Genomic DNA, 6924 nt, shown 5'->3' with positions numbered 1-6924 from the left:
TTTTTGGAAACAGTCCTAGACAGACTGGAGTAACGCATAGTGGTACGTCACAAGCTGTGTTTATACAAAATCAGTTAAGAAACTAGTTTTTATAGAAGCTTCGTTTAATTTGCCAAGCATATAATATCTGATTTAAGATAACAACACCATAAATAGGCTTGTTTGAGAAGTTGATGATCAAAGCAAGGGTTTGATCTAAGTCAAATTTGAGTTATTTACAACAGGATACCTCATTTGTGTTCGTAGTTTCTAGCACTAATTAACTACGTCAATCATTTGTGCTGGCCATGTTCATTATTGCAAGTTACTCGGGAGGAATACTAAACATTATGAGATACGACTAGAAAAAACTCCAAGAACACATGAACCGTTGGATTAGCTCTGGTGTATTCTTGAAGTTTTTTCTTGCATGTTTTTTTTATCCTTAGCGTTGTTCTTACTTAAATAGTGAATATATCCCCAAGCATATTCACTTTCAATTATTCTGTAGAAGAGCTAGCAGAGTCGTAAAAAAACCTCCAAGGCTAGTTTCTGGAAAGAACAACTTCCATAAAAGGTTTCAAACGCGGAAGAAAAAAAAAACAAAAAACTACAGAAAGAAAAGCTCATAAATGCTTTTTCCATGGAAACTAAGGTCTTAAAAAAATGCTCGAGTAACTTTAAGTAAATTAGTCTACAGGATTGAGCAACGGCGTCCTCGTCGGAAATATTAAAAAAAATGCCTTGGGCAAAGTCTTTTTTCATAGAATCAGTAGGCCGAAAGAAGATGAAATACACAGTAATAGGACTCATTACAAATATCTTGCCCTTGCTCAAGCTAACACTCTTGGATGAAAAAATATGCGGACAACTGGTATCTCTTGATCAAAACAGATAAAAAAAAAAAACAGTATCAAACCTACTCGCCTTACCACTAACGCAGGCATCTCCCAATTTGTGCTTCTCTTTTGAGTCTTTTAAGAAAAGGCAGACAAGTAAAACGAGTGCCACAAAAATATTTCTTAAAGGTGCAAATAAATTGTTTTCTTTCCTCCAGTATTAATGTCATCAACCGCATGCTTAGATTCATTGTTTACGATCTCATAACCCAGAATCACTTCAGTAAATGCCCACGAATAACTGGCTGACTGCCCTGAGAATGAGATGGTCAACGATATCAGTATGGATAAACAGACATGGACGCAGAGAATATATATAGTTAGACACAAACATATACATGTGCATATGAAGAAAGTAGATATCATGTACAGCCAAAATCTGGAAATTAAACAAATATAAGGAAATGTCTAAATATTTGCTTATTCCCCTTTCTTATTAAGATCTGTAGTGTCCATAAAAACAGGTTTAAAAACTTTAACCACACGACCAGACAACAGAACATTACCCCCCCCCCCCCCCAAAAAAAAAAAAAGAAAAGAAAAAGAAAAGAATGGTGCTTTGAAGATATAGATGCACCGAATACCTACAATTGCAAGTAATAACTAACCGCAGTTCCTCTAACCAAACAATGCATAAATAATTTTAACCACAGAACGCGTGCGAGTAAGAATGCTTCGCAATATCTATGTCTTCTCCTTGACTAAAAATGGACTTGCACTTATCATCCGCTACTTCTAACAAGCAAAAGGCTTGCACATATCCCTCCAAAAGTTTAGTGCTCTTCTGGAATGTGAGTCAAGCAAGTTCTGCAGTATCTCCAATCCATCCTCTCCTCATAATTAGTAAGAGAATTGCATTTATCATCATTCACAGAATTCACTATGTTAGCATATAGTGCATTTCCATCGCCAAACAATTAAATCCTTTACCCTTGTGTCAGTGGAAATTGTTATTTTCCAAAGATTAGAATTTCAAACAACTAATTGCAGTTTAATTATCAGTCCAGTAGCCAAATGTGCACAATTTATTCTAGTAATCAAGTCTATCAATTTTAACCATATCTGGTGCTTTGTTTTCCCTTACATAATATAGGAACTCCGAGAACTTATAATAACACAAGCCAAAATATCAGAAATTTTCAGGAACAATACCTGGAAGATGTTGCTTTCCCAATAGAAATCAAATACTGTCCATCTTCTATTCCAAAATGTGCATTCTGCAAATCAGCATAAGTTTGAGGAAAAGGTTGCGGAAACTACCGTGACTGCACAAACATGACAAGAATGTGAACCCATGTCCTATTTCAATTATAAGAACATAAAAGAACTTCATGTTTTCACACAACAGACCAATCATGTGAAAACCACAGTTTTCCAGCTGACAGTGTTGCCTAGTATTTACCAGGTAGGCAACTGATAGGTTTATTTTCTTGCAATTCAAGCTCCACTTTGGTAGCAGATTCTTCTGTGCCAATTTGATGACCTAGTTTTTCTTCAGTTTCCAAAGTCACGTCTGGAGAATATAAAGGCAAACTGGGAAAAATTCAATTCTTTTGATGCGTATATATTTTGTTCCCTAAATTCACTTATTATGTATGAACTTTCACTTCTTAATTCTTTTGGCATGGAAGAGTTCACATTTGAAAGGGTGTGTGGAGATGCCCATTGCTCATGAAGAATATCTGGATCACCCATAGCATTTGGAAGACATCCTTCCAGACTTGTAGCTGCTAAAAGGCCATTCATGTCAGGCTCATCATGCAGTTCCACTGGAAAAAAAACTATCCAAAACAATGGAGGGAAATCTTTTACATGCCAAGACGACATCAAAATAATTTGTAGCATCTCTGGCATTCACACTAAATTGCTTTCAAGTTGTTTCATTCTCGATTAAATCATGAAAACCACCAGAACCCATGAGAGCTGATTCCTGCATGAAAGTAAATTGCAAGTCAAAGAACATATGGAATGAAGAGCTAAATAACACCCACGACCATGCAGAAGAAACTCTCTTTGTATTCCGAGAACATAGAGATAGATTGCATATTTATGTTATATAAACCTCTCGAAATTATAAAACCTAAGAAAAAGGATGGAGTGACTTTTAATAACAAGAAAGACATACCTCTTGATCACGAACTGCCAGGCACTATTCCTCTGAAAATCTTCATGATCAATTTCTCAGCTATTTGCATTGATCTCTATCATAATTAAACCAGCAATAACCCTTGCCTTAAAAAGGCCTACAATATTATCATTAAGAAAATGACAAAAAAATATTCTAACTAGATCACATTTTACCCAACAGAAAATACCTGCAACCTGCCCATGCCATGGAGGGGGAAAAATTCAAAAGAAAAGGAAAAGGTAATAGAAGTATGAATTCTCATCAAGCCTGAATAGCTTAACTACAAAACTTTGTAAGTAAAAAATAGCCAAACAATAGCACTGATTCTTTTTTTAAAAAAAAGGAAGAAGAAGAAGAAAAAAATAATGAAAAGAAAAAAGAAAACTTCCAAGCAAGAGGAAGACAGCCTTAAGTGAAGTTTCCTATTTTTTTTCCAAATACTGTTAGCTGCTTTCTACGATCAAGGAAATACTGTTTTGCACTGAGATTAAACAGCCACACCCTAAATTCCATAGAAATCCTTTCATGAGAACCCTTGATTGATATAAACAGTTTTAATTCAAACAAATAGGAAGATGGCACATGTCTTTCCTATTTTACTGCACAAACAACAAACTGTTTTATATGAAAAACGAAACTGAAGAAAATTTTCTTCACCTCAACTCAAGCACGCCCCAATCCCCAGCAAGTTGAGTTCTTCAACCAAAATTTTATTTCTTTCATCTACATCAAGTTTAGAGTCATATTCTCCACAACATAAACACAAATCTTGCTATCATAATAATCAAACCATGTCAGTTTTTATTCTCCCTGTCACCTTTTTCATCCCTTCTACTGCAATTTCTTGCTGACACTTACAAAAGTTTTTTTCACACATGGCCAGAGTGTTTTGTCAACATCAAGTTTCTATAGCTACTAATTACTGTAATTTTATTTGCTAACATTAAACATCGTCTAGAAGAAAAGGTCTCTTGCAGCAAAGAAATTCTTAAAAAAAAAATCGATAAAGAGAGCTAACGCAAAAGAATACTCATCTGTCAACACACTCATTACCATATTAAGCAACTTTTACTGATCTGATGTAATTTACCTACGATGATGGTTTACTTCTTCAAACAACCTTTCCTTCGATGTATGCTTAGATCGAGAACACAATTTTGATATCCCGAAGACGGAATTATTAAACCGGCAACTCGAAAGGAAAATCCAGAATATTTGAAATATAGTAAGTGCCTCACGTTTCTACCCGAAGCATTTCTATATCCTCTCTCAGCTTTAGAGAAAATTACAGTCGTCAACCATTTTCCACTACAACACTGAAATGGAATCTTTAATCAGGGGATAGATAAATAGAGACTTGTAATCGAAAAGAGGCTTCTTCTCCTTCTTCTGGTCACAGAACCTAAATATTTATTTCAGGAACAATTTACCAACGAGACCAAGAGGGGAAACCAAAAACAAAAGTAACATCATTCATATACTTACAACACCAAATGATTGCATGGATGATAGATTCGGTGCCATTAGAAACAAGATCAAGACATGAGCAGGGCATTCCGAATTAGTATAACTTGTGCAGTAGAACCTGCAGGAGGAAAACATCAATCACGACTTTTAGAAAGAAAAAAAGTAATTATAATCAATAATGCAGTCAATTGGATCTAATTTATGAGCAGATTTTATAAAGAAACCGAAGGAAATCTTGATCTCTTAACGCATACCTTGCTTCTCGTTCTCTGCTCTTCGAAACCGACTGTAACACCAGTGTAGGCGCGTGTGGAACAAAGAATAGATAGAATCCAGAGGCGGGAGATATTATTACAATAAAAGCCCCGTAATGCTTTGCTTTCCCGGCCCAGTTCATGAGCCCGCGTCTTTTCATGAGAATAGGCCGAAGTCTTTTTTTATTTAGTCACTGCATTTGTCTTGAACAGTCAATATATGCCTCGTATTGTCAAATTTCTCAATTGCATCTTATTCATGTAATTTTTTTAAAAATAAATTTAAAAAAAAATCAGGTTTTGAGAACAACACCGGTAAATTGTAAATTATAAGGTAATGTCTAAAAATTTAAATAATATAAATGAAAGTAGAAGGAATATTGGTGATCAGGAGGAGCGCATGTATATATATATATATAGAGAGAGAGAGAGAGAACTAGTCCTAACAAAAAAACACTGACTAGGTGGAGTAAATTATAGATTAGTCATCATAGTTTACTAAAATTAGCTAATATGCAGGATATAAAAAAATAATTAAAGTGCTAAACAATCCATAATCAATGTAAATGACCGTCGTTAATTTAACATCATTTTTTCCCCTCTCAAAAATCTCCAACCCCACAGTAAAAAATGCCTTACTCCCTAATAAAAAATTTCCATCTTTTATTTCTCATTTGTTTTTCTTTTCTTTAAAAAAAATACAAAAAAAAATAACAAAATTACATAGCCACTGCGTTATATAAATGGGCGATAAAACTAAAAACCAGGGACTAAGAGTATTTTTAGAAATAATATAAAGGTTTTTTTAAAAAATATTTTTTTTATTTAGAAATATATTAAAATAATATTTTTTTTTGTTTTTTTAAATCTATTTTTAATATCATTATATGAAAATAATCTATATATATATAATAATTTAAAATTAAGAAATAAAATTTAAAAATATTTAAAAACATGGTTGGATAACAGTGAAAAACCAAATCTAAATCTATATTTTAAAAATTTTAAAATTAATTAACTGGTTTTACTGAATAAGTAAAAAGATAACAAGTTATAATTAACTTTATCATAATATCATTACTGTTTTTGTTTTCTTAAAAAAAGAAGAAAATCCACACCCCCTGCTTTATTTGGAGGACAATTCTGTTCAAGCAAAAACATGGGTAGTGCTTGCAGAGTCTAGGGTTTTAGTCATCGCATCAATTTCTTTTTGATTTGTTATTTTTTCTAAGAGGATACTCAACTGAGATGCTATTTTTTGAAGAGCTAATTTAATAAAATAATATTTTAAATAGTATAAATATAATTTTTTTATTATATATATTTTAATAGAAACAAATTCATTTAAATTAATAAAATAACATTTTAAATAGTATAAATATAATTTTTTTGTTATATATATTTAATATTTTAATAGCAAAAAATCATTTGAAAATTCAATTATTTTAAAGAGGAGAAAAATAAATGCTTTATTTTTTCTTCAATGAATTTAATGTTATTTTTTCACATAACTATTCTTAATTGATTTATTTTTTTTCTTTGACTCTATTTTATTAGTTTTGGTTTTTAAAAAAAAATATGTAAAAATAGTATTTTTAAAAGAAAAAAGACATTTTAATAATTTGTTTAGCATTTCCATGAAAAATATATATATTAAAAAACTAAAATAATATATATTTTTATTTTTACCTTTTATTTAGCACTGACTTTGAAGTTGCTGTAAGAGGGCTGAGGCCGAAGGGGAGAGCAAGATATATCTATCAATGGCTCTCAAAGACCGGTAGGTTCTCTGCTGGATGCCCAGTCTTTATTACAGCCCTCAAAATCAAAATCCAATGGCATCATAGTACGGGTCTTGTGCTTGGAAGGGTTGTTCATGAAAGTGATTCGAGTTCACAGTTTTTTAGGACCGAACTTCTCTTCTTGCATAACCCGTCTTTCCCTCTTCAGAAACCCGCCTCCAAACGCCATTGCAGAGCCCATTCCATTGCATATTTCAATTCTGTTCTTTTTCTTTTTAAATTTGTGAACTAATAATGAAAACACGTTTGGGCTGGAGCTTGCGACAACAATATTTTGCGCACCATGTATACTGTTCTTGCTACATGGGTGGTTGTTTGCAATGAGGAATTTGCCCAAACGCTAATCTGAGGTCTTCGTAAATTCGCTTCTGCAGTAATCTTTCTATGGCTTAGGG

At 32.7% G+C, this 6924-nt stretch overlaps 1 long non-coding RNA gene across 4 annotated transcripts; it reads right to left on the bottom strand.

Annotated features, from left to right (window-relative positions):
• Positions 1–709: 709 nt before the first annotated feature.
• LOC133706007 (uncharacterized) lies at positions 710–4868 on the bottom strand. 4 transcript variants are annotated; one of them, XR_009844376.1, is made up of 6 exons: positions 4728–4868; positions 4492–4591; positions 3004–4408; positions 2281–2808; positions 2031–2143; positions 710–1132 (listed from the first exon to the last, which is right to left on the bottom strand). It is a non-coding gene; the product is annotated as an uncharacterized LOC133706007 (long non-coding RNA). The 4 variants fall into 4 exon arrangements; XR_009844378.1 differs by having other exon boundaries at positions 2031–2608; positions 2691–2808; XR_009844377.1 differs by having other exon boundaries at positions 2031–2605; positions 2691–2808.
• Between the last annotated feature and the right edge of the window lie 2056 nt (positions 4869–6924).

The sequence above is a fragment of the Populus nigra genome, chromosome 10 (genome assembly GCF_951802175.1).
Source record: "Populus nigra chromosome 10, ddPopNigr1.1, whole genome shotgun sequence".
Lineage (NCBI taxonomy): Eukaryota > Viridiplantae > Streptophyta > Magnoliopsida > Malpighiales > Salicaceae > Populus > Populus nigra.
Note: the sequence above shows the minus strand (reverse complement) of the source record. Positions and strands in the feature narration are given on the sequence as shown.